General features: G+C 34.5%; 1 non-coding gene across 1 annotated transcript; it reads left to right on the top strand.

Moving 5' to 3' along the window:
* Positions 1-950: 950 nt before the first annotated feature.
* LOC118747374 lies at positions 951-1,156 on the top strand. Its single transcript, XR_004993950.1, has one exon. It is a non-coding gene; the product is annotated as a U12 minor spliceosomal RNA (small nuclear RNA).
* The last annotated feature ends 6,248 nt before the right edge of the window (positions 1,157-7,404 follow it).

Here is a 7,404-nt window from a genome sequence, read left to right on the forward strand (position 1 = left end):
ACACAAATGTACATACAAACACACGCACAAATATATATGTACAACAAATATGCTGTAAAAAAGCGGCAATGCATACACTTTCCTACATTTTACACATTTCTACATACATACATACATATGTATGTATGTGGTATCCTCAACCCAGCATTAAACTTATAAAACACACGCACACGCACGTGAATATTATCGTCTACAGCGAAAAGCTTTTGCTGTATACAACCTCCTTTTGCAAAGCTCTCGCAAGCCCATGCATACCCAGTAGCAAAATTTGGAGATGGTCTACCAAAAGCATTCGTTTCACAAAACAATTTCCGAACTGCATCTGAACCACTTTAAAATGGATGCAGAGCGAGACAGTTGAAACGTGCGTTTTACTAGTTGAGGTGTAGTTTAAGATTCTCATATTGAGAATGCGAATGCTGATAAGATGAGACCACCTGGTGTTGTGATTTCCCTACAGATTGTACAGAGTATGAAATACCGATTAGTTTTGCCAATAAATTTTAATTTTTTGAGCACCAATTACTCTAAGATTTATAAAAAGCAAGATAAGATACTTACATATGTACTTTTGGAGCTTAAAGGCCCCAAAACCTTTCCTAAGAGTACCGAAAAAAACGTAAGCTTCGGAAAAGCCTCGAAAAAATCCGAAAAGTTCCGAACGTACGAAGAATCCAGAAAACCGTTTTAGTTTACAGTTTTTTTTTTATAAAATAAACTGTCCCTGTTCCCAATATTTGCAGAGAAACATTGATTCAGGATCAGTACCGACCTTTTTTCGCCTGGCTTCCTATATAATTATTAACCAGTTTGATTTGCTGCTGGGTATTTATTCACTCTTTTTCACATTCTTTCACTTATATTTGCACGCGACTAACAGCAACCCTCTGATTCTCAACTTGTTTATAAAAAATGCCGTTAAGTAGCTCAGTCATTGCTGTTAGTGCTTCGTGCCTAAAACTAACAGTAAGGAAAACCGTCCAACCTTGCTAACTGCTTGGTTGATGTGCTTCTAGGCAGTAGAGTTGGGGCATTGCTCTTTTGCAGTGTTTTGGCTCTATGAAGCGCCAATTTTTGAATGGGCACAGGTCGTCCCTTCGAACTCATGCGCTCACTACTTTTCGAGTCGTAGAGTTTGGGTGAAGCGATCTGCCCTATTAGTAATACAAACATACATATGTACAGATTTTGTTACCGGAATTTTTTATTTAAACAAAATTTTATAAATTATTGCATAAACAAATTGTGAAACGTTAATGCTGCGTTTTCAGACAGTTGGTGGTGAGCTTTGACAAACTTAATCATGAAGCGATACTCAGTTGAACAACCCGTAAAAGTGATCCAAACTAGAGCTGTCAAACTATCGATAGTCAAGTCCATCGATGTTTTACGATAGTCTTAAGGTTGCCTATCGATACTATCGATAGTATCGGCCCATTTGAAATGTTTTTCTAAATCCATTTATTTTTCGTTTTCTTGCTTTTATAAATTTGTTTATTCTAGCGGCTCACGGTTGCATTTTAGTATCGAGAAATATTGCTAGAAATTCATTCGCCGTGTAAACAGCCAAAAAGCGATTTCAGAATTTTCCCGCCTTTCGGAAAAAAAATTCTTTCGAATGACACTTTACATGCAAGGTGCGGCTGCACATGCAAATGCATTCTGCAATTTCTCAATTTGACAGTCTTTTGAAATATACTGCATTGCCCGGTCTGACACGCTCTTAAGACGGCAATGTAACCTCTGCTATTTCCACGCTTAAAATAAAAAATGGCGCTTTTAGAAATAATGCCATGAACCAACTAAACAGATCACCCAGTACGGCAACCGCGTATTTGTAATTGCATTTGAGAAAAAAAAAAATAGTTGACAACGTCATTTTTTAATCGGTTGATTCATTCACACACATGGTTTCATTCTGTTTCATTCACATGGCAGCGAAAAAATGACGTCACTGCAAAAAAAAATACTTTTTTCTCGCACACCGTCCCGTCGTTCGTTCATGAAATAATGCTGTCAATTTTTGTTCTCTTTGAACCAGCAAAGAGAATACGCTATCAATGAAACGATAGTGGCGATAGTACTAAAACTATCGATAGTTATTTCAAGTGACCAGACTATCGATACTATCGATAGTATCGTCGATAGTTTGACAGCTCTAATCCAAACGTTTTATTGAAAATGTACGTTCTGCAAGAAGTGCATTACATAAAGAGTGATGAAGCACATTTTCACCTAAACGGATACGCTAACAACCAAAATGTCGCATTTGAGGCACTGAAAATCCACATGTCATTCAAGAAAAAAAACTATGCACCTACAACGAGTCACGAGTATGGTCTACGGTTCCAGACCTGAAGAACGAAATCATACGCATAGTGAATGATATACAGCCCGAACTATGCGAAAAAATCATTGACAATTCAACCAAACGAATGAATTGCCTGCGGAATTCCATCTAGTTACATGCCGCCATGCCGCGACATTTGGCTGATTACACATTGAATCAATTCTCATTTGGAGAATTTTTGCGACAAAAGTTTAGCGTACCGAATGTCAGAATTCCACTGCAGGTAAAAGTCCCACTGAACACTTTTGAAACGAAATTAAACGAAAACCTGCTCAACATTAACCCAAGAGTAAAATGGAAGAAAAACTTTCTGAAAAAGATGACGGGGAACGAAATAGAGAAAACTTACAATGTCCTATTTCGTCATGCCCTGACGAAAATAAAGCCGTTATTTCAACTAAAGGGAGATCAATACCTTACAAGTAGAGCTCTTGTTAAAAGTCAACTATCCGGCTATTCGGTTAGTCGACTATGTAGTCGAGCAGTTTTTCACCTTAAAAATATGGTTTTTAGAAAACAACTAAATAGTCCAAAAATTAAACAAGAAGGGTTAGGCACTCATATTTTCCTCAAAGTTTTCTTTTTCATTTATTTGATATGATTTTATACATACAATCAGCGCCAAAAATATGCAACCCTAAGGTTTTGACGTTTTTTTTTTATATTTTCCATACCCAATTTTTCTTACTAAAAAAATATATATATGTACATATAGTTCATTATAGAGCAAAAACCACAACAATCAATTTTTTTAATTTCGTACGGAACATTACAATGTACAATGTACTCTATTACAAAATAAAATAGAATCAAATAAAATTAAAGAAAATAAAAAAAGCAAACACGGCCAGCGGAAAAAATAGCTAAATGTAGAAAATGCCCCCAAATTAAATTACTAAGAAAATTTAGTAAAAAAACACCATACAATCTACCAAAAAACGGGCCCCAGCTAAGTAATAAAAAAAAAATTATAAAGCTATAAAAAATAAAAAAATAAAAAAATGTATCTGCCCGCTGTGGGATTCGAACCCACGACCTCAGTGCCAACAATGCGTATACGCATCTGATGTTTAAAAATATGCCAAAGACCGCGGTAGCGCAAAAGCAACAGTGATAGCATCTGTGTGAGCGCATGAAATCAGTATAATGCAGCCACAGCTACAATAATGGATGACAATGAAATAATTCATCAACAGCAAAATCTTCATATCTAGATATATATGTACAATATAGTGTACATACATACAAAACATATGAACATACGGTATATGCGAATGTCATAAAAGTTTCTTATGCAATCGGCATCCAGCTCCATGCTTGCAGACGTACACTGAAAACAAAAAACCATGTCATTTTTGTTTCAAACTATAATGCCGGTATTCAGTAAGCAGTCTCTAGTCACTAACAGAGACCTTTTGTGGTAAATATCGATTTTGAAACTATTTGGTATTTAATAAGCTGTCTCAAGTCTTTAGTCTCAAAAAATTTCACTAATTTGTCAGCTGTCTCTGAAGGAAAAATAATTGCTTTCTAGTTTACTCAAAAAACGCAAAAATTGAGCGAGGAAACATTTATTTGACAAAAATTTCATTAGGAAATAAACTCAATTAAAATAAAAATATTTTCTTACAAAAAAAAAAAACAAATTTAAAAAATTAAGGGAACATTAAGTTAAGAAAAAGTAAATGAATGATAATTGTAGTCGTTTTCTATTCGTTTCCGGATGTAAAAACCTGCATTGTTTTTCGAACGTTTTCCGGATACGAAAATGAACGAAAATTGTAGTAGTTTTCTATTCGTTTTCAGATACGGAAAATTGTACGAGACCGCACTGTCGGCAAAATTTACGTTTCTCTGCGGGCTGGGATGAGCTAATTTAGTAAATACCAGCATAAAACACATATGAATATGATTTGGCGCCGAACGATCTTTTGGTTACTTTTAACAGATTTTTATTTGGAAATTTTTTCGTTTCGATACGCTTTCATTCTGCACTTCGCATATGCTTTTTCATAATAAACAACTAAACAAAAACTAAAAACATTATGTTTTGTCAGATGGCAATCGAACCTAGGATAGCTTGGAACCTAACGAATGATATATGGCAAGGCCTCTGCATACTCAGCTATAGCCAGTACATGTCAAATGTTCAATTTTAATCGAATTTCTTTCAATTGTTTAAAAAAATTTAATTTCAAATTTATTTAAAAAATACTTTTTCCGTTAAAAAAAAAATTTTGAATCACTAACATGACATGGAAACCCGAAAACAACTCTGTTTAAAAAAATCATATTACTTTTTTCTTAGTGTATGTAGCGGCTTTTCATTTGCGCTTGGCTTTGTATTTGTTTATCTTTTGACCACCAGCGCTGACTACCAACTGACAAATGCATCAAAAATGTGCAGCAGGCGCATGCGAGCGAAGACTTCACTCACGTCTCCAACTGCGAACGCTCAATGTTGGCTGGTTGTGAGACTCAACAATACTCGCAATAACATAAAGTAAGACAATGGCTCCCAGACCGCTATTTGGTTAGTAAGCCAATTGACCGGTTGGTAATTATGGCAATCGTCAAGCATTTGTTGTGAATTGTTGGCATTGTTTCAGTAAATTCAGTAAAAGCTGGTTTACGACGCCTCGGCAATTGAAGTCGGCTTTGGCCACGCGACCGCAATGGCGGGAAATAGATATGTATGTAGACGAGTACATTTGTTGACATAGGCGGTTTTTGTTGTGAGGGTCAAATTGCATGTTTGCGTGTGTATGAAATTATGCATTTTTGTTCCATTCCATTTAGCAGCCACAAGAAATGCACTCGTTAACTTGCATTCGTTGGCGTTGCACATAAATGGACGCTTGGCATAATCGGTTAGGAAAGAGCGCAATTGTTATAATACCGTACGTTGTTGTTGTTACTGCCTAACGGTGTGTTTTTCAATGTACTTACTTCGAGGAATATTGCAATCAATTTATGATTTCTGCAATTTTACTCGCTCAAGCTTGACTTCAAGTTAATACATAGTCAGCAGTGCATCACCGCCGTTAATTTTTCACGGCAAGCTAGAGCTAAAACAAATCGCAAAAAAAAAAACAAAAACAAAGACGAAAACAGAATTACAAATTCACAGCCAGCCTTGAACTCAAATTTGTTATTTCGTTGGTTTTCGCAATTTTATGTGTTCTGCTACATTTGTAGTGCTGTATTCAATCGTTCTTCGATTTCACACTTTGTTTTGCATGCCTAATTATTATTTTGGGTTTACAGCACTAATTTGTCTACTAAAATCAAGTCGCATTTTTTTTTATACATACACATATGTATGTAGGTATGTACACACATATGCATATACGCATGTTTTTGACATCTCATTAACTGTTAAAATATACTTTTGCCCCCTCAATTAGTGAGACAAATTTAAGCAATGAAAATTAAATGTCATCGAATGTCAATAAATTGTGGAATTCATTAGCATACAGCCAAACAAAGTCAATTATGCAAAGAAACATAGCACCACCGCTGGTTCTAGAAACTTACTTAGGGACTTAGGGCGTTAGTGATGCGTTGGAAAAAAACTGAATTTTTAACAAACAAATTGGCAAAGGGCAATCCTGGCAACTGCCTTTCAACTCACTTCAGACTTTCGTAAGACAATTTTCAAATCGAGCAACCATCTTGAAAGCGCCTTTATGTATTTCGAAAAATTTATTGAAAGATCTGCTAACGAGGAAGTATTAAGCGTTTTTCTGTTTGTTGTTTAGCTATAAATTTACTAAAAATTTATATAAATAAAATGAATTTAAAAAATATTTAAAGTCTTTTTGACTAATACAAGCTAAAAGCTAAAAAAAGAAAAAATTAGAAAAGAAAGAAACTTAGTTCCAAAAATAAATTGGATCAAAAAAAAAATATTTTTCTTTTTAAAATAATACACATAATCTAAATTTTAGAAGAAATTTTAATAAAAAACTTATAAAAACGAAAAAAGTCAAGTTCCTAAAAATAAAACGAAATTAAAAAAAAATGTTTCTTTTTAAAACAATAACTGCCGGTTACACGAGAAATTTAAATGGAAAATGATTTTTTATTTTCTGTCGATTTCCATATAAAAAAAAAAAAATTTAAATAATTTTTCACTTAAATTGCTTTCGTGAAATCTGTAAAATCTAAAAACTCAAATAAAAAAGTGCAAAAACTATGTTTCTAAAACATAAAAAAAAAATATCTTTCTTTTTAAAACATTAAAATCAAAAATTAGAAAAAAATAAAAATAAAGTTTCTGAAAGGTAAATGAAATTTGAAAATCTTTCAAACCATAAAACCTGAAAATTAAAAGAAAATTAAATTTAAAAAAGAAAAAAATTCCGCTGCCAGGGGAGCGAACCATGGATCTGTCGAATGGTACGACAGTGCTCTGCGCTCACTCAATCAAGTACAACCGTCAAAAGAGCGCTTCACCATGAAAATTGGCAAAAGACCTTTCTTTTGTTAGACTATTGTGCCAGAATAAATAAAATCTTTTAAACAACATATCTTGTTGACCGTCTTTCAAAACTTTCATTAAAACATTTTTTTGTGACCCAGTCTAATGTAAATTATACGTGGCGGGATCCAAGCAGTGGACTCATCGACTTTGTAAATAGCCTTCAGAGTAGACAATTTAGCTGCGACTAACGACTAAAACGAGCCCCAAAGGCTAGAACCTGCCGTGAGATTCCTTTCTGCACGAATTGATGAGATGGTCAGTTGGACTAGCCTGGGAATACTAACACGGCACTGGACTATTGACTACATGGCCACCAGGTTCGGATTACACAGGGATTAGGGTGAACGGTTTTATTTTTTTTTTAAATTTGAATTGTGTCGTTATTGTATAGGACCATCGATATGTAGATCAGGAAGAGATAGAATCCATCCTGCACTAGTATACGAGTGCCCCAAGCATCCGAAGAAAACGCCTCTAAGTGACTTTTTCGAAGGCTTAAAACAGTTAGGGACAGCATTATAGGATTCGCAAGAAATTCAGGATGGTTTAAACCCAACAGATATGAGTA

Source organism: Rhagoletis pomonella, unplaced genomic scaffold (assembly GCF_013731165.1).
Source record: "Rhagoletis pomonella isolate Grant_MI unplaced genomic scaffold, Rhpom_1.0 Rhpom_scaffold_00011, whole genome shotgun sequence".
Classification (NCBI taxonomy): domain Eukaryota; kingdom Metazoa; phylum Arthropoda; class Insecta; order Diptera; family Tephritidae; genus Rhagoletis; species Rhagoletis pomonella.